Source organism: Rhinatrema bivittatum, chromosome 2, assembly GCF_901001135.1.
Source record: "Rhinatrema bivittatum chromosome 2, aRhiBiv1.1, whole genome shotgun sequence".
NCBI lineage: Eukaryota > Metazoa > Chordata > Amphibia > Gymnophiona > Rhinatrematidae > Rhinatrema > Rhinatrema bivittatum.
In genome coordinates, this window is record NC_042616.1 from 174,809,343 (window position 1) to 174,834,796 (window position 25,454).

The following is a 25,454-nucleotide window of genomic DNA, read 5'->3' on the forward strand; positions in this document are numbered from 1 at the left end:
TACACATAGTGGAGCTGGCTAGGTTCAGTCCAGTGCCATTTTGTAAAGAAGAAATTAAACATGGCACTGGCCATGGACTGCCAGCTCCATTTTTAATTGCAATACCATCAGGGCATTAGTGACTAGGGATCACTCTGTTTCCTATAAGGAAAGGCTAAAGAGGATAGGACTCTTCAGCTTGGAGAGAAGATGGATGAGGAGAATATGACAGAGGTCTATAAAATAAAGAAGACAGTGCAATGAGTAAACATTAATCAGTTGTTTATTCTTTCAAAAAATACAAAGACTAAGGGATACACAATAAAGTTACTAGATAATACACTTAAAACTAGTAAAAGAAAATATTTTTTTACTCAATGCATAATTAAGCTTTAGAATTCATTGCCAGAGGATGTGTTGAAAGATATTAATGTAGCTGCATTTAAAAAAGGTTAGAATAAGTTCCTGGAGGAAAAGTCCATAAACCATTATTAAGGTGGAGTTGCAGCATGGACTCTATCTACCCCTTGGGATCCTGCCAAGTAGACCTGGATAGGCTTCTGTTGGAAACAGGATACTGTGCTTGATAGAGCTTTGGTCTGACCCAGTATGGCAAATCTTATGCTCTTATGCTCTGTGAAGAACATTAGTGTGGTAATAGGGTTGAGTGGGGGTGGGGAGGAGGCTCAAGGAGTAGTTTTTTAGGGGGATAGGGCCAACATTTTTATATTTTGATTTTTCTTTTATTTTTTTCTTTATTTTTTATTTCATGTTAAATAAAAAGAAAAGAAACAAAAACAAATTCAATGAAAAAATGTTTAAAAAGCCAAAACAAAAATAAATGTCTGTGCACACCTTAAAATGTACAATCTACCTGCACAGAGGCACATTCTTTTCGGCAGATATTAAAAGCTACGTGTGGGTGTAGATTTGTGCGCGCAACCCAGCGCGCACAAATCTACTACCGATTTTATAACATGCACGCGCAGCCACGTGCATGTCATAAAATCCGGGGTCGGCGCGTACAGCCTTCCTCCATTCCCTCCAAGACCGCTCCGAAATCTTTCCTTTCCTTCTGCCCCCCCACCTTCCCCTCCCTACTTAACTCCCCCCCTTACCTTTAACTTAGAAGTTGCGCCTGCCTCTGGGCAGGCATAAGTTGCACGCACCGGCCGCTGGCTGGTCCGCGATCCCGAGCACAGCAGCAAATGGCCGCTGTGCCTGGAGGCTCCAGCCCTGCCCCCTCCCCATCCCCTTTTTCAAGCCCCAGGACATACGCGCGTCCCGGAGCTTGCGTGCATCGCCGGGCCTATGCAAAATAGGCTCGGCGTGCACAGGATGGGTTTTAAAGGGTTACGCCAATATATTATGCGCGTAACTCTTTTAAAATCTGCCCCTTTATTAAGACTCTATCTACACTGTCTGGGAACATTTTCAGGCATTCTGAGAAGGTGAAGTCTCCACAGATGAAGGCATCAGACTACTATGATCTCTTAAAGCAAAAAGTTAAATTTTCTTGATTCTTTTAGCAGACTATGAAAGCAAACCTGTAGAAAGCACTTAGTAACTTTTATATAACAGTAAATTGCTTGGGGAAATTAAAAATAAAACATTTGAAACCAAAAAGGTGTCAGTTTATTTTACAGGAAAGGAACTCAGATAAACAAGGGGAGACCAATGGTTTCCTGTCACAGTGAGTTTGTTGGTAGTTTTATTTTTACTTTCGATAGAGATTTTGAGTAAATTGTACTTCTATGCCTGTCAGTTGTACAATTAAGCATACAAACATCTCTCCATCCTACTTTAAGAATCTTCAGATGATGACTCATAAATCCATTTTCCTGTCCATCCCTTGAGCTAGAAACAGATCTTAAACACCTGATTAAACATTAGAGTTTTTAGTTTCTTTCTAAATGTCTTAGTCATAAGTTATGAGAAGATTCTGCCCATTATTCCTTGGGGAATGTGTGCCAAATTGTAATACCTGCTATTGCGAGCATTCAGGTGTGTGTTTCATAAGTGGAGGCATATGTAACCAGAGGGATAAAAATGAAAAAGAGAATATTAAATTAAACATTACCTTGCTGCTGGACTGTAAAAGCAGTGGCTGGGACTGTTAAAGCAGTACTGCAGAAAGCAGGGTGTGGGGCTGCAGAAGTAGTTGCTGCTGCTGTAGAGGCAGTAGTAGGACAGAGAAAAGCAGCATGTTGTTTGTTTTTGTGCTGTGCTTCCCCAGTGCAGACAGAGAGCCAAGACTCAGCTGTCTGAGAGAAGGCAAGAGAGCCAAGTATAGGTAACAGCAGTAGCCCTGTGACCTGGAGCTTGCATGCAGGAGGCTAGAGCTGGCTGTGACTTCAGGACAATCTCCTGCTGCAGAGAGGCAATCAGGCCACATGCTACAAGGGAATGATATCACATCCTTTCATGGGAGGTGGTCTTTTCCATGATTAAATATAAAGTTTAAAAAACAGAAAAACTTCCTAGAAGAGGAACAAGGACCCTTAAAATCAAGTGTGGGGTGTGATTTCGGTAAAAACAAGGGTTAAAGTTTAAATTTATTGAAAATTGGGACTCTGATCCGCCGGATGGCAAGAATCAAGTTTAAGATTTAGTTGTGACTTCCCTGCTGAGGTTCCAGCTTGGCAGCTTGCCAAGTGATTAGAAATTCCATGAGGTATTCTTCACGTGAGAAAAGAGGCCAGTGGAAGAATATACTAGTTCCTAAGGTGCTTCAGTTTAATTAAGGTTACTGAACTTTATTCCAACGATTTAGACGGTGTCAAAACTTATCATTCCTGCTGGCTATTAAATGTGTGTGGGGGGGGGGGGAGGAGGAAATGTTATTTAATTGTAAATTCTATCCCCAGGGACCCCCCCTGGATTTATTTTCTCTGATATCACCAGCAGAGGATTGAAACCCCAAGTCAGAAAATAGGGTCTGGCTACAAGTGTTTTGTGCAGAAGCAGGACAGCAGGTGAAAGAGGCAAAGCATCAGCTGAAGGAAACAGGTTGAAGCAGAGCAGTAGCTGAGAAAAAAAAAAGCAGCAAAGCAGTGAAAAAAGAAAAAGCAGAGAGACAAAAACAACTGGAACAGCACAGTTTAGGTGCCTAAAAGAAGAAGATACTACAAAATAATAAGTATATTTGATTTATTGCATATGCTTAGTATAGAAGACAAAGTCAAAAGTCATTTAATGGCAAACTGCCCAGCTGAAGACGCGTGTTTATTCAAATTCAGCTGATTAAGAACATGACAGTATAATCTTTATTGCTGAAATAATTTGAAAGTGAACATTTGTTTGATGCCACCTGTTCTTTTGAGAGATCCAGAATTTATCTGTGGGAGGCCCTTAAAGAAAGAACTCACTATTATTATTACTCGAGAATAATTTAAAAATGTATCTATGAGACTGTATGAGATTGAGTTTTACCACATCCTTTCAATGGTAAAGGCTGCAGCAACCTGCTATATCAGAGACTGCTAGACTTCACACAAGACAAAAGTTGAATTTGATCATTCTTAGCAAAGAAAATCCAAGTTAACTGAAGAATCAGCAAACAGCTTCCTCGTTCAAAGTTATTGTGCAAGGGAAGAAAGCTGCTGTAGATACAGAGAGTGAGAGAGTGCAACAGTCTGAATGCTACAGTCAATCCAGCTGCTGTAAAAGACACAGACCATTTTCTTATTCTTTTTGCACACTGAGAATAGGGGAGAAAAATCCTTTTATTTTTCCCTTTAGCTAGAGATACAGTGCCAACAAGTCATTAGGACCACACTGAATTAACACTGCTTTAAGTACAAGTTCGTAAGATTGTCGCAGAGAGTGTAGTTAGCCCCTCCCTATTTTATTTAATTGACACATAGGTAACATATTGAAGAAGAAAAGAAGATCTACAGATACACAATTCTAGCAACCGCACAGTCTGTTGTACCTGGAAAGGACCAAAATACAGGATCAAGATACAGGAACCAGCTACAAAGAAACCAAGCTACAAAGATTTTGAGCTAAGTATATTTGCACACAGCCTACAGCAGAGCTTTCCAAAGTGTGTGTCGCGACACTTTAGTGTGTCGCCTGCAGTGTGCCGATGTGTCACGCAAGCCCGGTGCACGTGACGGGGCGGAGCAAGTGGTATACCAAGGAGAGGTCAGAGGAAGCCAATGCGGCCACCGGTGGACCTCATCCCACTGGCGGCTGAGTAGTTAAGCATCGCTGTGCTATGCTGGAGACACACAGCAGGAAGATCGGCAGGGTCATGCTGGAGCTCACGTCACCACGACCCGAAGAAAAAGGTCGCCTCTAAACGTGCAGGTGCTCCTCCTCCTTCCTGCCCACGCGGCCCCGGAAGATAAATGTTGCCGGAGCCGCATGGGCAGGAAGGAGGAGGAGCATCAGCCGCATGCAGAAGAGGAGCAGCGTTGTTGCAGCAGGCTGAGAAGAGGAGGAGGCCCAGTAGCAGAGTCCCCACCGCGGATTGGCCCAAGAAGATCAGGGCCGCCGCCGCCGCGGATCGGCCCAAGAAGATCAGGGCCGCTGCAGAGTGCATCCTGCGTGACCTGTGAAGAGGAGGCCCAGAGGTAAGAGAGAGGCTGAGGGCCCGTAGAGTGTGTGTATGAGATGAGTTGAGAGATTGTGTGTGTGTGTGTATATGAGATGAGTTGAGAGATTGTGTGCGTGTATGAGATGAGTTGTGTGTGGGAGTGAAGACCTGAATGTTTGGAGAGACAGCATGTAAGAGCCTGTGTGTGTGTGTGAGAGACAGCATGTGACAGTGAGAGCCTGTGCTTGAGCAAGACAGCATGTGGGAGTGAGAGAGCCTGGGTGTGTGAGAGTCAGACAGCATGTGCAAGAGAGAGAGACTGTGTATGAATAATTGTATGAGAGAGAGCATGTGAGAGTGAGAGCCTGTGTGTGTGTGTGTGTGTGTGTGCGTGTGTGAGAGAGAGAGAGAGAAAGCATGTGAGAATGAGAACCTGATTGTGTGTTTGAGGGAAGAAGATAGATGGAGAGAAAAGAAATAGAAAAAAGACAATATGAAAGGAATTGGCAAAAAAATAAGAAAGGGAAGATGGAACAAAAAATCCTGTGACCAACTGATTAGAAAACTAAGATTAGACAGCAAAGGTAAAAAAAATAAATTACTTTTTACTGATTGGCACATTTAATCTTTGGTAATGTGCAAGAGTAGCACTTTCTCTATACAGATCTCACAATGTACGAGATCAACATGGAGGAAGTGGAAACCCACGGGGCCTGCACAGAGGAGGCAGCAGAATGGGCTTCAGTGCCAGTAGCAGCAGTCAGCGCCTCCCAAATAGCCATGCGGCATCAGTGACAGTGGCAGCAGAGGAATGAGAGAGGCTCTGAGGTTGCTGGCAAAAGAGAGGGGGGGGTCTGCCTTTAGTGTGTACATGTGTATGAATGGGACTCTGCCTGGGGGTGTATGTGTGTGAATGCATGGGTGCCTGCCTGAGAGTGTGTCTGTGTATGAGAATGAATGGGTGTCTTCCTGGGGTTTGTATGTGTGAGAATGTGTATGTGTGTGTGTGAGAATAAATTGGTGCCTGCCTGGGGGTCTGTGTGTGAGAATGAATATGTGCATGCCTGGGGGGATGGTGAGGGAATGGTGTGAAAATGAATGGGAGCCTGCCTGGGGGTCAGTGTGTGTGTGTGTGTGTGTGTGTGTGAGAATAACTGGAGCTTGCCTGGGTGTGTGTGTTTGTGTGAGAATGATTGGGAACTTGCCTGGGTGTGTGTGTTTGTGTTTGTGTGTATGTGAGGAAGCCAGAGAGAGTAAGAGCATGAGTGTGTATGAGAAAATCCAGGGAAGTAAGAGTTTGTGTGTGTGTGGGTGTGTGTGTGTGTGTGTGTGGAGGGGGAGAGCGTGTCTTAGAGCCTGAGAGTGTGTCAGTGTCTGTGAGAGCGAGATGTTATGGTGGGCATAAGAGCAAGAATGTGTATGTATGTGACAGTGTATGTGTGAGAGAGAATGGACAAGTGAGTATGTGTGAGAGAGAGAGGATAACCTCCTAATCCTTGACAATATCAGAGTGACTGGAAATCAAGGGCTCCCACATATGGACAGCAGGGGCTTTTTAAAATCCTTATTAGTTTTAATTATTGTGTGTTATTTGATATATGTGCTGTTTTGAAATATTTTATTGTTGTTTGGGAAATTGTAAAAAATGTATATGATTTTAATTAATAGAAATTCTATTTATCAGTAGTTTTAATATAATATTTTATTTGTATGGTTTTACTATTATAACTGATGCTTTATGTTTCTTGATTTTATTTGTTTTATGAAGAATGGTGGTTCTGTTTTTCCATTGTTAATACACAGAGTCTGGCTTCTTGGGGTTTCCATTTCAGTTTTTGTCTAATTTGTGCTCCTTTATTTTGTATTCTGTATTTGGTGAGGGTCTGTCTCTGCTCTGTGTGTGTGACCATGATGAGAGATTCTGCTAGCATGTAGTGTCTGTATAAGGATCTATAGCAATCGGGTTTGTTTTGTTTCCTCAGTAGGTGGTGTATTGGTATTCTAGGACCCAGTGTAATATTTACCCTTGCTTTTTCACAGGTAGGGTTATTGTTGTTTGAGTCCTTGGTGTTATTACTGTTATGTTACAATGGGATTGCAGTATAGATTTTGAGTGTCTTTTTTGCGGGTTTTGTGTTAGTTCACAATGTGCCTGGCAGTGGAAGGTGTTTGGCTGCTGTTACTGTGAGGTGACACCAGAATTTGAAAATATCTTTTAGTATGATGAGCTATAAGGGAAACATCCAAGCTCCATTGTTTGGGGGAATTTCAGTGGATGCACAGAGTTACAGAACTGGAGGTGCAGGATTTATATTGACATTCTGTCCCTTCCTATATATTCCAGACTTCACGCTCAAAGCCATATAGAATTAGTTGAATGAGGCTATCAAATAATTTTATAGTGTGAAACTGGCCAGCTTTTTAAAATTACGCAGAAGACCCTTTGGACTTTTTTATTAACACCAAATATTCAAAAGCTGTGTTCATCCCATCAAGCTCATATTAATCATTAAAGAGGTAAATTGAATAACACAATAACTTTGTTTTATTATTGTTATTCATAAATTAGAACAATAACATTAATCTTGGAATATTATATATATTTAATATAAATGAAAGGTTTTCACAAGATAGGTTGTGTCATGAAACATTTTATTATGTATATATTTAAGGAAACATACATAAATTGTCGAAATACATTTAGTTCATTTAACCTTTAACCTCTGGTTTGCTAGTAGACTGAATTACTGTGTCACGAAATTGTGTTTGTCTAAAAAGTGTGTCACCAACATGAAAAGTTTGGAAAGCTCTGGCATAGAGTATAGCTAGACCAAATCACAGGTTCATATAAAAAATGTACACCTACACAGACAAAGAAAGAGACAGCTATAAGACAACTCTGAGTAGAGAAAACAAAGCTGTTTAATATAGAAAAGTACAAATAATAAGATACAATTACAGTTTTAAGTAAAAGATACTCACCTTTTTGCCACTACCCGGGGGCAGGAACTGGAAAACCTGCAAAAGGACAGTGAAAACAAAGCATGAAATTCTTGAACCTACTGTTCATATTTTGGGAAACACTTAACACTTTACACAATTAAGGGAGATTTTAAGACATGCGCACACGCGTCCATGTGCACGCACTACCCGGCGCGCACACATGGATGCCCAATTTTATAACATGCGGACTCAGGTGCACGCATGTTATAAAATCGGAGGTCGGCGCATGCAGGGGGTGCACACTTGTGCATCCTCCATGCGCCGATGCCCACGGCCTTGATCAGTTCCCTCCCAGTCTGCTCCAATTTCAGAGCGGACTGGGAGGGAACTTCCCAACCCCCTAATCTAACCTTCCTACCCATTCCCTCTAACCTTCCTGCCCCCTATCCTATCTTAAACCCTCCAAAAATGTTTGTCCTACCTTTTGCGCCTGCTGTGTCAGAGGATTGTGTGCGCATGCCAGCACCCTGCCGGCACACAACCCTCCAACACAGCAGCAAATGGCCGCTGTTCTGGGGGCCTCTAGCCCCACCCTACCCCTTGGACGCCCCACCCACCCCTTCACCGCCCCCCACCCCACCCCTTTCTCAAGGCCCTGGGATATACACACGTCCCGGGACTTTACGCACGTAGCCGGGCAATTTAATATAAAGGGAATTGTAATAGTCTAATCCAGATATCACTGTGATTGCTGTACTGTTCAAAAAATCCTTGGACTCCAAAAATGGTTTCAGCTTCTATAGCAGGCATAGTTTATGAAAAGCACTCTTCCCTACAGCCTTAGCCTCAGGACTGTGACGGACGTTAAACAGTGCCAGAACACCAGGCGTCGCGTGCCGTGCGTCACTTCCCTTTGTGCACCCCTTCGTGCATCCCGTAGTGTTAGCCATTCCCCATGTTCTTTTATATCCCTTGTTAACAATCCCCATATTTAAATGTTTAATGTATTTGACAAAGGTAACACATGAGTTCCTGCAAATTTTGTTTAAATGTAAACCGATGTGATATGTGAAATCGAACACCAGTATATAAAAATAAATAAATAATAAAAATAAATAAATAAATAAATAAATAAATAATGAGGGGACAAGGATGGCTCACAGATTCCTCACTTGTGATGATATTAGGATTGTCTATTCCCCCAGTTGGATAGGGGGAGGAATATCATTGCTGGTGAACCTAGATGACTATTACTTCTGTTTTATTTACATTCAGTGCTCATTTGTTGGCAAACATCTGTTGTTTTTAGAATCTCAATACAATCTGATGTATATAGTAGTGTCTCATGAATTGTGTTTGTAACTGATTTGAAAATTGTATTCCATTCACATATGTATGACATTCTAATCCTAAATCAACAAGAAGACTACAGATAAGCCTTAGATAGATGTTAAAAAGTGTTGAGAACAATCAAGATGATTGTGCACACCTGTCTCTAGCAGAATTCATACTGAACCTGTGTCTCCAACCCTGATTTGATAAACACATTCTGCCAAACATGATGTAAACCATTTCAGCATGATATGCTGAATCCCCAAGGCTGAGAATATATCGTGATTCAGGATTTTGAATGTGGCAGATATTTTTGTCAAGAACTACTAACACAAGTATCTTTTTCCCCTCATTGAAATCCCTCCAATATGTATCCAGACTAGACTGTGACTGTTCCAGAAACCAAATTAGAACCAATCCAGTAACTTGTTTTTATCTAAAATCTCCTATAGCTGTTTCTGTACATCTCCCTCGATCACCTTGGCCATGAAGAAGAGGGATAACACTAGATGATATCTGACATGGTTTGTCTGGTCTAATTTTGATTCATTTAATATGGGGCATATTAGGGATGTGAATCGTTTTTCAACGATTAAAATTATCGTCCGATAATGTTTATATCGTCTTAAATCGTTATAGAACACGATACAATAGAAATTCTAACGATTTATCGTTAAAAATCGTTAAATCGTGTTAGTGCGCACTAACTCGAGTTAGTGCGCACTAACTCCCCGTTAGTGCGCACTAACTCGATTTAGTGCGCACTAACTGAAAATGATACAAATAAACACTTTCCAGGTCACTGAAGGTCAGTTAGGAATGAATATGTGTTCCTATTGGCTGGCTGCCCTCTTATCTATTGATGTTACCACTGAGGTGATGGTTGGGGGGATGGGAAATGGAACTGGAAACTCACGAACACCAACAGAAAATGAAACAAAGTGTTGACACTTCCCAGGTCAGTAAAGGTCACTTAGGAATGAATATGTATTCCTATTGGCTGGCTGTGCTCTTATCTATTGATGTTACCAAGGTTTCCACTGAGGTAATGGTTGGGGGGATGTGAAATGGAAACAGTTGCAAGCTTGACATGTGATGATCAGCACTCACGTGACTAGAACTTGTTTGTTTATTATTTTTGTTAGCAGGCACGTGAAATTTGCCAATCACTGTGCATTTTAGAAAGGTGGTCCTGGCTGGAACTGTACACAGTTCAAATATATGTAATTGATTGTTGGTAAGTGTATTTTTTAAGTAGCCACAGTGGCACCAGTATGTTTACTTATCCTCCTACTTAACTCACTAGCTCAGCTTTGTAAGAAGGGCTTCTCTGCTTGTGTGTTGCTTTTGTTTGGTGTGAGGGATTTATTTTAAAGGGTCATGGTGGGTTTTAGGGTTGCTTTAGTGTGCCGGTTTCCCTGCCCTCCCCCCACTGGACCCCAGGTAATATAAGGCACTTTGTGGGGGTTCGGGAGGGTGGGGGATTTATTTTAAAGGGTCGGGGTGGGTTTTAGGGTTGCTTTAGTGTGCCGGTTTCCCTGCCCTCCCCCCCACTGGACCCCAGGTAATATAAGGCACTTTGGGGGGGTTCGGGAGGGTGGGGGATTTATTTTAAAGGGTCATGGTGGGTTTTAGGGTTGCTTTAGTGTGCCGGTTTCCCTGCCCTCCCCCCCACTGGACCCCAGGTAATATAAGGCACTTTGTGGGGGTTCGGGAGGGTGGGGGATTTATTTTAAAGGGTCGGGGTGGGTTTTAGGGTTGCTTTAGTGTGCCGGTTTCCCTGCCCTCCCCCCCACTGGACCCCAGGTAATATAAGGCACTTTGGGGGGGTTCGGGAGGGTGGGGGATTTATTTTAAAGGGTCATGGTGGGTTTTAGGGTTGCTTTAGTGTGCCGGTTTCCCTGCCCTCCCCCCCACTGGACCCCAGGTAATATAAGGCACTTTGTGGGGGTTCGGGAGGGTGGGGGATTTATTTTAAAGGGTCGGGGTGGGTTTTAGGGTTGCTTTAGTGTGCCGGTTTCCCTGCCCTCCCCCCCCACTGGACCCCAGGTAATATAAGGCACTTTGGGGGGGGTTCGGGAGGGTGGGGGATTTATTTTAAAGGGTCGGGGTGGGTTTTAGGGTTGCTTTAGTGTGCCGGTTTCCCTGCCCTCCCCCCCACTGGACCCCAGGTAATATAAGGCACTTTGGGGGGGTTCGGGAGGGTGGGGGATTTATTTTAAAGGGTCATGGTGGGTTTTAGGGTTGCTTTAGTGTGCCGGTTTCCCTGCCCTCCCCCCCACTGGACCCCAGGTAATATAAGGCACTTTGTGGGGGTTCGGGAGGGTGGGGGATTTATTTTAAAGGGTCGGGGTGGGTTTTAGGGTTGCTTTAGTGTGCCGGTTTCCCTGCCCTCCCCCCACTGGACCCCAGGTAATATAAGGCACTTTGGGGGGGTTCGGGAGGGTGGGGGATTTATTTTAAAGGGTCATGGTGGGTTTTAGGGTTGCTTTAGTGTGCCGGTTTCCCTGCCCTCCCCCCCACTGGACCCCAGGTAATATAAGGCACTTTGTGGGGGTTCGGGAGGGTGGGGGATTTATTTTAAAGGGTCGGGTGGGTTTTAGGGTTGCTTTAGTGTGCCGGTTTCCCTGCCCTCCCCCCCCACTGGACCCCAGGTAATATAAGGCACTTTGGGGGGGGTTCGGGAGGGTGGGGGATTTATTTTAAAGGGTCGGGGTGGGTTTTAGGGTTGCTTTAGTGTGCCGGTTTCCCTGCCCTCCCCCCCACTGGACCCCAGGTAATATAAGGCACTTTGGGGGGGGGGTTCGGGAGGGTGGGGGATTTATTTTAAAGGGTCGGGGTGGGTTTTAGGGTTGCTTTAGTGTGCCGGTTTCCCTGCCCTCCCCCCCACTGGACCCCAGGTAATATAAGGCACTTTGGGGGGGTTCGGGAGGGTGGGGGATTTATTTTAAAGGGTCGGGGTGGGTTTTAGGGTTGCTTTAGTGTGCCGGTTTCCCTGCCCTCCCCCCCCACTGGACCCCAGGTAATATAAGGCACTTTGGGGGGGTTCGGGAGGGTGGGGGATTTATTTTAAAGGGTCGGGGTGGGTTTTAGGGTTGCTTTAGTGTGCCGGTTTCCCTGCCCTCCCCCCCCACTGGACCCCAGGTAATATAAGGCACTTTGGGGGGGTTCGGGAGGGTGGGGGATTTATTTTAAAGGGTCGGGGTGGGTTTTAGGGTTGCTTTAGTGTGCCCTTTTCCCTGCCCTCCCCCCCACTGGACCCCAGGTAATATAAGGCACTTTGGGGGGGTTCGGGAGGGTGGGGGATTTATTTTAAAGGGTCGGGGTGGGTTTTAGGGTTGCTTTAGTGTGCCGGTTTCCCTGCCCTCCCCCCCACTGGACCCCAGGTAATATAAGGCACTTTGGGGGGGTTCGGGAGGGTGGGGGATTTATTTTAAAGGGTCGGGGTGGGTTTTTAGGGTTGCTTTAGTGTGCCGGTTTCCCTGCCCTCCCCCCCACTGGACCCCAGGTAATATAAGGCACTTTGTGGGGGTTCGGGAGGGTGGGGGATTTATTTTAAAGGGTCGGGGTGTGTTTTAGGGCTGCTTTAGTGTGCCGGTTTCCCTGCCCTCCCCCCCACTGGACCCCAGGTAATATAAGGCACTTTGTGGGGGTTCGGGAGGGTGGGGGATTTATTTTAAAGGGTCGGGGTGGGTTTTAGGGCTGCTTTAGTGTGCCGGTTTTCCTGCCCTCCCCCCCACTGGACCCCAGGTAATATAAGGCACTTTGTGGGGGTTCGGGAGGGTGGGGGATTTATTTTAAAGGGTCGGGGTGGGTTTTAGGGCTGCTTTAGTGTGCCGGTTTCCCTGCCCTCCCCCCCACTGGACCCAGGTAATATAAGGCACTTTGGGGGGGTTCGGGAGGGTAGGGGATTTATTTTAAAGGGTCGGGGTGGGTTTTAGGGTTGCTTTAGTCTGCCGGTTTTCCCGCCCTCCCCTTCCCCTCCCACTTCCCCCGATTTACTAGTAAACTAGTGTGTTGTCTTACACTAGCCAGCCACTACCCCTGTGTTGGTGCTGGACTTGCAAATGCACGTGAGCCTTAAATTTATAAATAAATTGTTTGTGTTAGTAGTGCAAGTATAAGTAAATATAATATTATGGGGTAGCCTAGTGTCATTGGCTAGTGGCTGGCTACTAGCCACGCCAGTGAGCCACTAGTCAGATTACTAATCACACAGTGACCTGTCACTGACTGACGAAGTCACTCACTAACTGTATTTAACCCTTCTATATATCTTATCTATTAGGTGCTGCTCAGTACACTGCTGTGCCAGCTTACTTGTTGGTACTGGACTGGACTTGCAGCCATAACGTTTTAAAATGTTTGCTGGTAAGAAGAAGAGTGCTACTGGAAAGAAAATTCCAGTCAGTAGGAAAAAACTGCGATTTGATGATACCCCTTCTACTTCAGAGAATGTAAAGGAGCAAGGTAACTTGCAGGACAAGGAAGGAGCAAAATCTGGAAAGGTGAAAGTGAAATCTGTGCGGCAGCAGCAAAGTTTATTGATGGATGAAGTGCTACAGAAAGTGCTGAATAGAGAATCAGAGGACTCTGAGTCTGAGGAGGAGGATGACAATGATGATAATCAGGATGAGGAGAAAAAACACCGCCAATGACAGTGATAGTAGTGATGATGAATCAGATGATGGTAGTCCGATTGTCAAAAAAACCACTGTCAGCGCCAGTAGTATCCTCTCTAGTCCTAAACCAGTTGAACTTTTGCAGGTTACTACAAGAACAACTTCTGCTACTTCTACTCCTAGTACTACTACTCCTACTCTGATGACAACACTGACAAGAAATGTCCAGCCTAGAGTAAGGGACAGTAGAAAAAACATCTAAGGTTTGGAATCATTTTAATGTTACGGATGATTGGAGATGTGCTCAATGTATCCATTGTAAAAGGATGGTGAGCCGTGGAAGAACTATTGGACATCTTACTACCACCCAACATGAAATATCACCTTGAAAGAGAACATAAAGCACTGTTGCTTGCAGAAGAAGCTGCAGGGAAGCCACAGAAGGAAATTACTTCAGAAGATTGTGTGTATGTGAAGCAGAAGCAGTCTTCTTCTTCTCCTCTTCCCCGGCAGCAGCGGCAAGCTACTGTTGAGCAGATGGGGTGGTGTCCTTCTTCAATTTCACAGACTAGGAAGCAAGTAGTATCCAAAGTGGGTGACACGACAAATTGCTGTAATGATTGCTGAGGATGATCAGCCACTGCAGATTGTAGAGAATAGTGGATTTAAGAAGCTGATCCATCTTTTAGCCCCTGACTACAAAATTCCTTCAAGAACTACATTTACCCGTCAGGTGATTCCTTCCCTGTACTCACAATGTCGTGCTGAAATGCAGATTGTGATGGCAAGGGCAAAGGGAAGGAGCATACATCTCACCACTGATCTTTGGACTAGTAAGAATGCAACACATGCATATTTGTCTCTAACAGCACATTGGTGGCAGCTGGATGAGGCATTAACTGACAGCACAAGCACAAGCAGTGGCAGTAGCACCAGCAGCTCCAAAAAGCTTTCTCCAGGATACCGGTGGGCTTTACTGCATGCTCAAGTGCTAGACCAGAGACATACTTCTGCAAATATCTTACAGACAATTCAGGGGATGATGGAAGGATGGAAAGGGCTACTTAGAAGCAGTGATATGGAATGTTTAAATGGATATATCATTACTGACAATGCTGCCAATATGATTAAGGCTCTGGAGGATGGTGGATTCAAAGGCATCCGATGCTTTGCACATACACTGCACCTGGTAGTGAGGGATGCGTTGGGGCTAGGTGCCAAGGAAGTGCAAGGTACTAGTCGTCAAGCCCTGAAGCGGTTGATTGAAAAGTGCCGCAAAATAACTGGGCATTTCAATTGCAGTGTGAAAAGTGGGAAGGAACTCAGAGAAAAACAAAAAGCAGTTAGGGCACCATTGCATAACCTCGTACAGGATGTGCCTACCAGATGGAATTCCACCTATCTTATGTTGGAGAGGTTGTCTGAACAACAGACACCTCTGCATGATTTGGCAATGGAATCTGAAATTGGATTGGAAAATCCACTTGGATGTCAGGACTGGACAAACATTGCACAGATGGTGCATGTCCTCAAGCCTTTCAAAGTATATACTGATGCACTGAGTGCAGCTACAGCCACGTTAGGTGATATCATTCCTGTAATATATGATCTGGAGCAGGTATTACAGGAATATCTGCATCAGACAGATTTGTCGAAGGAAGTGTTGCAGCTTGTGAGATGCTTAAAGAGCAAGTACAGAAAAGGTTGAAACCTCTAATGGAGAAGGATAGCTATATCTTAGCTACTATGTGTGACCCACGTGTGAAAGGCAATGTTGCTCTCAAGTGCAATACTCTTGCATCCTGGACAAATAAGTTGATTGAAATGGTTAAAAAGATTTCAACTCCTCCCACTCCATCCTGCTCAGCTGCTTCCAGTTCCACCAGCTGCTTCCCTCCCATGATGACAACCCATTCTCCTCCCAAATTTCATGAAACTGGTCCTATTTCAATAGCAAGAGCAAAATTTGTCACATTTCAGAGTGGTGGGGCTGCTAACCAGCAGCACCTGCAAGAGAAGGTTGCAGAAATTCATGTGAATAATTTTCTCTCTGAGCCAGTTGAGAGCATGGAGTCAGATCCCCTGAGATATTGGGCAGAAAAAGCTTCAATGTGGCCTTATCTTACCAGAGTAGCACAACACTTTCTTTCCTGCCCACCCACCAGTGTGCAAAGTGAACGAGTATTTTCATTGACAGGGAATATTGTGAGTCCACTCCGTGCACGTTTGAATCCAGACTTAGTAGAGGAATTGGTTTTCATCAAAATCAACCTTCCGCTGCTTCATAATGTGAAAATTCGCTGTGACTGGGAGGAGGAGTGAGTCTCTTGTCTAGGATGGGGATGCAAGGTCATTTGGGAACACAGCAGGATGGAGCATTCAGCAGAAGCACTGCCAGTGCCTCATGATAGAACTGCCCCTGCCTCTTCACCTCAGGTGTCTGCTGTGCTGTTATCATCTATCTTGTCAGCTTGATGAATAAGGACTTTGTATGTGCAAGAAAGAAACCTAAGTTGTGTCTATCAACTGTGTGCGCTTATTTAGCAGCTGTTAGAAAACAGGCAGTTAAAGTACTTTTGAGTTTTGACCATAGTCTCTCTAAGCAGTTAATGTATATCATACTGTGATAGGGGCATGGTTTATTTTTCAGGCTGAGACAGTTTATAGCTCAGCTTACCAAACCAGTCCTGGGGATTCCACAACCAGTTGGATTTTTAGAATATCCACAAAGAATTATGCATGAAATACATTTGCATATCATGGGGACTCAGTATATGCAAATTTACATCATGCATAAAATCCTGCTGAGTGAGTGGTTATTTATTTGGAAAACCCTGGTTTGTAGGGACCAATTTGTCTCACTCTCTAAATAAAGCCTGACCACGTAAGTTAGTGCCTAAATCAAAACCATCTCCAGTTGTGTCATGAGTTACCTAACCTCCCTGTGGTCAGTAAAAGGTTTCTCTGGCCGAGATTTAATTATTTCTCCCTGCGGAGCAGATACATGTTAAGTTGAATTTTCAAGTTGCATTAATAAAAAACAGCATTTACGTGTTTACATAAATAGCATATACTTCTTTATATACATATAGTACAACATGAGTAAATCTACACGTGTGAAAAAAGGGATGGTCTAGGTGTTCCCAAGTGGAGGCCAACATTTATGTATGTTAGTCGCTATTTTATAAGAGATTTACTGTATGTGTAGATTTGGCAGCTTTATATTTACTCTCGCTCTTTATCTGGAGTAAGTGATAGTATAAGAAGTCTTAACAGTCAAATCATGACTAGGTCGTGGTCTGGGAGAAATGGGGGAAGCTGAGGCTGATCTTGATGAGTTGCAGATGGACTGGATTGGAAACTGAAAGACTAATTGATAACACTGGTAATTTTATTGCTGTGTCTGTGCATGTTAGAAATCTGTTGACTATAAATCCCAATTTATAATAATTTTAATAATTGAGTCCACTAATATTTCTCAAATTTAAAACATTTTATTAACTACAAAACTATAACGAAATTAAATAACACTGTTATAAAAATATAACTTTACAATGACAACATACCAAAAAAAAATTATGTGTTTTAGCACCCAGTACTCAAGGATGTGGAGAGGAGAATGGCAACCCGAGAGGAGGATCCTGCTCTGGAGCAGAGGGCAGTGGCATCTCCTCCTCACGAGGCATCTCATGAGGAGGAGATACCTGTGCCCTCAGCTCCTGAAAGGCCTCCTCCATGGCTGACAGCCTCCTCTGCACATCCTTGACATCTGCCCTGATGCTGTTTCCTCCCTGCAGGAGCTCCTTCAGTATGCCAAACTGCGCATGTGCAGTACATACGCAGCTTGGAGGAGATCCTGCAGGGAGTACAGCAGCAGTGCTGGTGCTGGTGCTGCTGGGCCCCGGCTGTGGCTGCCTCCATCCTTTGGGCACTGGCAGTGGCACTGGTGGCTGTGGCTGCCTCTTCTTGCCCTGTAAAGAAATGTAAAAAATTCTACATAAGATATAGAACAGGGGTGGGCAGTTATGGTCCTCGAGGGCCACAAACCAGTATTGTACGCACCAGCAAGTTTACAATATTAAAATACATTCAACCCCTTAGTTTACTAAATTGTAGGGTTTTGGAAAAAATGAGTTTATAGTCTACAACCTCGGAGAGGGAGAGTGGAGGGATATCATTCTAGATAATTAGAGATAATATTATATAAATATATAACATAACATACATCTATCCCACCCTATATAACTGACTGATCACAAACAATAATTTTGATTTTCTGCCTCAGACAGATACTAGACAAACTACTACTACTAGTACTACAACATACATACTGGCCCTGTGGGCCAAAATACAAGCCATTAAGCCCGTACACACGTGCTACATTAAAAAAAAATGTTTTTCAGTTCATTTTTTAACATGGCACTCTTCTACAGTTCTTCTTCCTCACTCATCCTCTTTCTCCCACTGCCTCCCTCCCCTCTCACAGTGACTAATACCCCCTTCCCTCAGTCTCACATTTATCCCCCATTCACATTTGCAGCATGTTGGTCAATGGTCAGGGCTCAATTATCTAATAATATAATACCTGGCCCACCAGTGACGGTTTGCTCCGTCCTCCTCTGCTGACAGCTACTGGGCCCAGGAAGCCCCGCCTCGTCCCTGCTGGTGTGTGGTTCTGTACGAAGACACAGATCAAATTTCACAGAACAACAGTTAAAATTTAAAAAAAAGGAATTGGAACTGACACAAACAATATTAAACACAAATTCCATTACAATTAATTGAATAATATTTGTGTACTTGTGGAGTATTCTCAAATAGCCTACCAGGCGAAGGACGCGCTAAAGTCAGGCGGACCTCCTCAAGCCAATCACCCTCGTGAAGTCTCAGATGCCGACCTGAGAATTAGAGGTAGAAAGGAAATAGAATAACATTAATTGATTAATAAATTACTTACAAACACAACATGCCCTGCTAGGTTATTTTTTTATGCAATATATAACATTTAGTAATAAAAAAAAAATTAGCTATCTTTTAATGTGGCATTCAAAATTCCCAAATACAAATCACATCATTTCAAAATGATAAATAAATATAAATAAATATAATACACCACTAACATTATCTCTCACCTTTCTTCTTGAGATCTTCGATCTCACGCGGGTAAGAGGCTCTCCGGCAGAACTCCTCCTGGAGAGCCACCCAGGCTGCAGACTCCCTTTGAAGGTTAGGCCTGCTGCCTGAGGGGGTGTAGAGATGCTCCTCATCCAGGAGGAGTAGCCAGGCTAGGAGGTCCACATCTGCCTGTGTGAACCGTGGCTTCCGGGACCTAGCATCACGATCGGCCTTTGAGGAGGACGGTTGGGCTGACTCCCTATCATGATCCATCTACAATGAGAAAATAAAAAAGAAGATGAAAAAAAGTAAGTTCAGAAGCTCAGACTGGAAAGGGCTGAAGTATCCCACCCTTCACATCCCCCACTGCTGGTATATGGGAGAGAGAAGGGGAAGGGGAGGGGGTGGGGGGAGGTGAAGGGGCAAGCAGCCCCACTCCCTGTGAGGGATGGGAAGGGAGAGCCAGCCCCACTCCCTGGGAGGGATAGGAAGGGAGAGACAGCCCCTGAATGCAGGGGCTGTCTCTCCCTTCCCATCCCTCCCCCCCCCCCCCACCACCACTCACCCACACACTATTCACTGGCTGGGACATGGGGAGGGGAGGAGTCAGGGTCAGGCACTGTGTGCAGGAAGATCACAACACCCCTGGTGCCAGGGTTAGGGCACTGTGTGTGCAGGAAGATCACAACACCCCTGGTGCCAGGGTTAGGGCACTGGGTGCAGGAAGATCACAACACCCCTGGTGCCAGGGTTAGGGCACTGTGTGCAGGAAGATCACAACACCCTGACCCTTGAAAATAAATCCCCCACCCTCCCGAACCCCCCCAAAGTGCCTTAAATTACCTGGGGTCCAATGGGGGGCAGGGCGGGGAAACCGGCACGCTAAAGCAACCCTAAAACCCACCCCGACCCTTGAAAATAAATCCCCCACCCTCCCGAACCCCCCCAAAGTGCCTTATATTACCTGGGGTCCAGTGGGGGGCAGGGCGGGGAAACCGGCACGCTAAAGCAAACCTAAAACACACACCCCGACCCTTAAAAATAAATCCCCCACCCTCCTGCCAGGGTTAGGGCACTGTGTGCAGGAAGATCACAACACCCCGACCCTTGAAAATAAATCCCCCACCCTCCTGCCAGGGTTAGGGCACTGTGTGCAGGAAGATCACAACACCCCGACCCTTGAAAATAAATCCCCCACCCTCCTGCCAGGGTTAGGGCACTGTGTGCAGGAAGATCACAACACCCCGACCCTTGAAAATAAATCCCCCCACCCTCCTGCCAGGGTTAGGGCACTGTGTGCAGGAAGATCACAACACCCCGACCCTTGAAAATAAATCCCCCACCCTCCTGCCAGGGTTAGGGCACTGTGTGCAGGAAGATCACAACACCCCGACCCTTGAAAATAAATCCCCCACCCTCCTGCCAGGGTTAGGGCACTGTGTGCAGGAAGATCACAACACCCCGACCCTTGAAAATAAATCCCCCACCCTCCTGCCAGGGTTAGGGCACTGTGTGCAGGAAGATCACAACACCCCGACCCTTGAAAATAAATCCCCCACCCTCCTGCCAGGGTTAGGGCACTGTGTGCAGGAAGATCACAACACCCCGACCCTTGAAAATAAATCCCCCACCCTCCTGCCAGGGTTAGGGCACTGTGTGCAGGAAGATCAAAACACCCTGACCCTTGAAAATAAATCCCCCACCCTCCCGATCCCCCCCAAAGTGCCTTATATTACCTGGGGTCCAGTGGGGGGCAGGGCGGGGAAACCGGCACGCTAAAGCAAACCTAAAACCACACCCCGACCCTTTAAAATAAATCCCCCACCCTCCTGCCAGGGTTAGGGCACTGTGTGCAGGAAGATCACAACACCCCGACCCTTGAAAATAAATCCCCCACCCTCCTATCAGGGTTAGGGCACTGTGTGCAGGAAGATCACAACACCCTGACCCTTGAAAATAAATCCCCCCCCCCCCCCGAACCCCCCCAAAGTGCCTTATATTACCTGGGGTCCAGTGGGGGGCAGGGCGGGGAAACCGGTACGCTAAAGCAAACCTAAAACACACCCCGACCCTTTAAAATAAATCCCCCACCCTCCTGCCAGGGTTAGGGCACTGTGTGCAGGAAGATCACAACACCCCGACCCTTGAAAATAAATCCCCCACCCTCCTGCCAGGGTTAGGGCACTGTGTGCAGGAAGATCACAACACCCTGACCCTTGAAAATAAATCCCCCACCCTCCCGAACCCCCCCAAAGTGCCTTATATTACCTGGGGTCCAGTGGGGGGGAGGGCGGGGAAACCGGCACGCTAAAGCAACCCTAAAACCCACCCTGCTATGGCCGGCGCCATTTTCCTTACGAAAAAACGATTTGCGACAGGAGATCGCTCCCAGACCCCCGCTGGACTCCCAGGGACTTTTGGCCACCTTGGGGGGGCCTCCTGACCCCCACAAGACTTGCCAAAAGCCCAGCGGGGGTCCAGACATTCACCACCACCTAATAATAATGAATTATTAATTCAGTGATATAACAAATCATTTAAAAAAAATTGAGTAGGTTAATATAAGAGATGACTGTAGTAGATTGAATACAGATCTGATGTTTCTGCTCTCCTCACAGCAAAGAAAAGCAACACACAAGCAGAGAAGCCCTTCTTACAAAGCTGAGCTAGTGAGTTAAGTAAGAGGATAAGTAAACATACTGGTGCCAGTGTGGCTACTTAAAAATACACTTACCAACAATCAATTACATATATTTGAACTGTGTACAGTTCCAGCCAGGACCACCTTTCTAAAATGCACAGTGATTGGCAAATTCAACATGCACTAGCATTTCAGGTGCCTGCTAACAAAAATAATAAACAAAGAAGTGCTGATCATCACATTACTTTTTTTGTCAAGCTTGCAACTGTTTCCATTTCACATCCCCCCAACCATTACCTCAGTGGAAACCTTGGTAACATCAATAGATAAGAGCACAGCCAGCCAATAGGAATACATATTCATTCCTAAGTGACCTTTACTGACCTGGGAAGTGTCAACACTTTGTTTCATTTTCTGTTGGTGTTCGTGAGTTTCCAGTTCCATTTCCCATCCCCCCAACCATCACCTCAGTGGTAACATCAATAGATAAGAGGGCAGCCAGCCAATAGGAACACATATTCATTCCTAACTGACCTTCAGTGACCTGGAAAGTGTTTATTTGTATCATTTTCAGTTAGTGCGCACTAACTCGAGTTAGTGCGCACTAACGGGGAGTTAGTGCGCACTAACTCGAGTTAGTGCGCACTAATCGGAAAAAACGATTTTTAACGATTTTTCAATGAAATAATCGTGCCTAAGACGATTTTCTTGCCCTGCCACACGATTTCTATCGTTAAGACGATATGGAAAACGATTCACATCCCTAGGGCATATGCTCACCTGTTTCAGCTGACTTGGCAGGCAACCCTTAGTAAGTGATAAGTTCACAATATTCATGATCACCTCTCCAATCTCTTTACACATGGCCTTAGATCACTGGAGAGGAAGAATCACATTCATAAATGTTATGTATTGAATAATCTCTTCACTGGATACCACTGAAAAATGTCCTTGACCTTCATAATCATCATGATCAATATCTGAGTCTGGGTCTAAATCTGATGGTAATAGTAAATACAATTTCAATTCCATAATTACATAGAAAAAACATGCACATATATTGGATATATGGTAACATACCAAAAGCAGCACAAGATTGAAACTTTTGAGCAGTAGCACCAATTGTCCAGGATTCAACTCTGCTCCTGTCCATTTGCGCCTCTTTCATATTTATGTATAATACAGTACACTGATAATTCAATTACCTTCAAAAAATAAAAATGTATCTGTCAGATACATCTTACATTCACTCATCTCAAGCCTGGATCAGAAAGACTGGGCATTCTGGTTACAACTTTTAAATTTAAATATTATTGAGGAAGCAGGTATGCAGGGGATGTGTTTGTCTAGAGTCTGGGTGAGGCTGGGAAAGGAACATCTTAAAAAAAAAAAAAGAAGAAGAAACTCAGATGTTGACCCCGGTATTGAAGCTAAAGCTCACAAAAATAGAGCAAGAATTATACACTGTTACTGATCCTACAATATGCCTCATCCTGTTCCTATATAAATTCCAAAGCCTATTTAATTCTGTGTAGGCTTTCGGAATGTCCAATTTAATTAAAAAACACTCCTGGAACTCTCTTGGCCAAATGATGATCTCTGCCCATTCAGGGGATCCATTTCCTTGCATCTATAAAGAGAGTATCCTTGGTACATACTGTAATTAAACAGAAAAGTATGTGCACGTATATTGGACCCATGGTAGCAGACACAGAAAAAAAATGTGAAGTTTGAAACTTGCGCGTAGAACCTCCAAATGTCAAGCTTTAAAACATAGCTTCTGTCGATTTGTACCTCTTTCATACACATTAATAATTCAGTCAGGCAGAGCTATGCATTTGGGATACAGAAATCGGATTGAACAGTATGCACTGAAGCCGGTGTGTGGTAGAAGCATAACTAGCAGAAAAAAAGAGGGAATAATGCCTCTGAACAGGTTTTTGGTTAGACCTCACCTAGAATATTGTATTAATTTCTGGAGGCCATACCTTCGAAAGGATATAGATAGGCTAGAAGCAATACAAAAGAAGGCAAGCAAAATGGAGCAAGACTTAAAGACCTAAAGATGTATATCCTAGAGGAGAAGATTGGAGGGGAGAGGGGAGGGGGTCATATAATAGAATCATTTGAATATCTAAAAGGTATTAATGCACAAAAAATAACCTTTTTCAATGAATAAAACATTATAGAAATGAGGGATGCGCAGGCTAAAAGTTTTCTTTCTTTTTTTTTTTTTGGGCAAAAGATGCGGTGAAAGAGGGAATCGTGGGAATGTTGGGCAGAGGGTGGGAGAAGGACCGGGAATTAGGGGATGATAACCAAGGAAGGGAGAGAGATAGGGTCCCAGTGGGACAGAGGGGCAGAACTGGGGATGGAACCTGCTAGGTTTGTTTGCCTTTTCCCCATCCCCCAACCCAAAATAGCATTCTGCTGCCCCTGCTTGAGACTGATATGGAGGAGAGTGGTATGAAAAGGGTTAAAAGTTCAGGTAACTCATATGGGGGATGGGGAACTGGTGTTGGGTTCAGTATGGGAATTTGTGTGCTCATTTTCCTAAAGTGGAAGAACTGCAATTGGGCAGCCTGGATGGGATAATCGGGATATTATTTTTGCTGTTATGTATTGAGATCAATATTCTGTAACCTGGCGAATAACACATTTTTCTGGGGGAAATTTACTCATGCAACTTTCTTGGATATTCATTGGGACATAAGTGCATGTCTCTTACTGAATATATATGGAAAAAGATACGCAGGGATCTTTAACCAGATAAATTTAGAATGTGATTTCTCCAAAGAGAATTATGCATATAACTTTAGCTGGTGAATGTTCAATATATGCATTCACCAACTAAAGTTTAGCTCCATCCACGAAAAGTCTCCATTCAAGCCCCTTTGTGTGCACATTTTGTACTCACAAAATCTATGCAATCAGTTAAATGCACAAAGGCTCTGAATATCAACTGCTGTATTTCTGTGTTACTGTTTCAAACGTGCTCTTTTTAAAGGTGAATTTTCAAAACTTTATATTCTTAAAAATTAGCATATATGCATGTAAGTAGCTTCTATTCATGCACTCCGTACTTTATAAAAGTTGAAACTATAGGCATATTTTCACTTTTGCACATACATATATGCGTGTAAAAAATGCACGGTCTAAGGACATTCCAAGCTGGGGCCAATACTTGCACGCATACGTTGCTATTTTAAAAGACTTACACACATATATATTCTGGCATAAATGATATTAAAAGTGTTTATTGTGTAGCACTGACTGGGTGAGAGGTTTGGGTGAACATGGGGGAGATCAGACTGAAGGACCAGGAAGTCCTTGATGACTTGGAGAAAAATTGGATAGATAATATGCATTAATGTGCATGAATGTCTAAAAGTGTAGACTAAAAGGTAAAACTGATCATTTCCTTGATGTGTGTAGGTTTTAAAATTGGCTGACTTACACATGTTAATCGGTACGTACATGAGTAAGTTCTACTTCACTTTCATGTGCAAAATATACATGAAAATATTTTTAAAATATATAGGAAAAATAAGGGCCAGATTTTCAAAAGCCTATGCACGTAAATCCAGTGGATTTACGCGCATAGGTGGACTTACACACGCCGGACACCTGCACGCACATGTTATAAAATCAGGAGTCCATGGGCGCGCACCAGATAGTGCGCACACATCTTCAAATCTAACCGGCATGAATGTTATAAAATCAGGGGTTGGCGCGTGCAAGGGGGTGCACAATTGTGCAACTTGCATGCGCCGACGCCCGCGGCCTTCCCCAGATTTCAGAGCGGCCTGGGAGGGAAATTCCCTACCCCCTAGCCTGACCTTCCTACCCCTTTCCCTAGCCTTCCTGCCCCCTAAGCCTAACCTAACCCTCCCTGGAGGGGGGGCAGACGCAAGTAGTGCACGCCGGCACCCTGCCAGCATGCAATGCCCCAGCAAGGCGGCAAATGGCCGCTGTGCAAAGGGCCTCTAGCCCTGCCCCACTCTCGGACTGTCCCGCCCACGCCCCGATGCCCCGGGACATACGCGCGTCCCAGGGATTTACTCGTGTGACCGGGCCTTTTAAAATAGGCCTGGCGCGCGTAAGGCCGGTCACAAGCATAAATCCCCAGGATTTACGTGGGTAACCTTTTTAAAATCTGGGCCTATATGTGTTTCATTGTAATGCCAATATTTGTGCATAAACCTATATATACATATGTTGCGGGGTAGAGGTGCACATTTTTTAAAAAACATGTAAATATCATACCCGCGAGTTATAA

General features: G+C 44.5%; 1 long non-coding RNA gene across 1 annotated transcript; it reads right to left on the reverse strand.

Annotated features, from left to right (window-relative positions):
• Positions 1–18,057: 18,057 nt before the first annotated feature.
• Positions 18,058–18,590, reverse strand: LOC115086067. The gene is made up of 3 exons (XR_003855051.1): positions 18,552–18,590; positions 18,246–18,317; positions 18,058–18,094 (listed from the first exon to the last, which is right to left on the reverse strand). It is a non-coding gene; the product is annotated as an uncharacterized LOC115086067 (long non-coding RNA).
• Between the last annotated feature and the right edge of the window lie 6,864 nt (positions 18,591–25,454).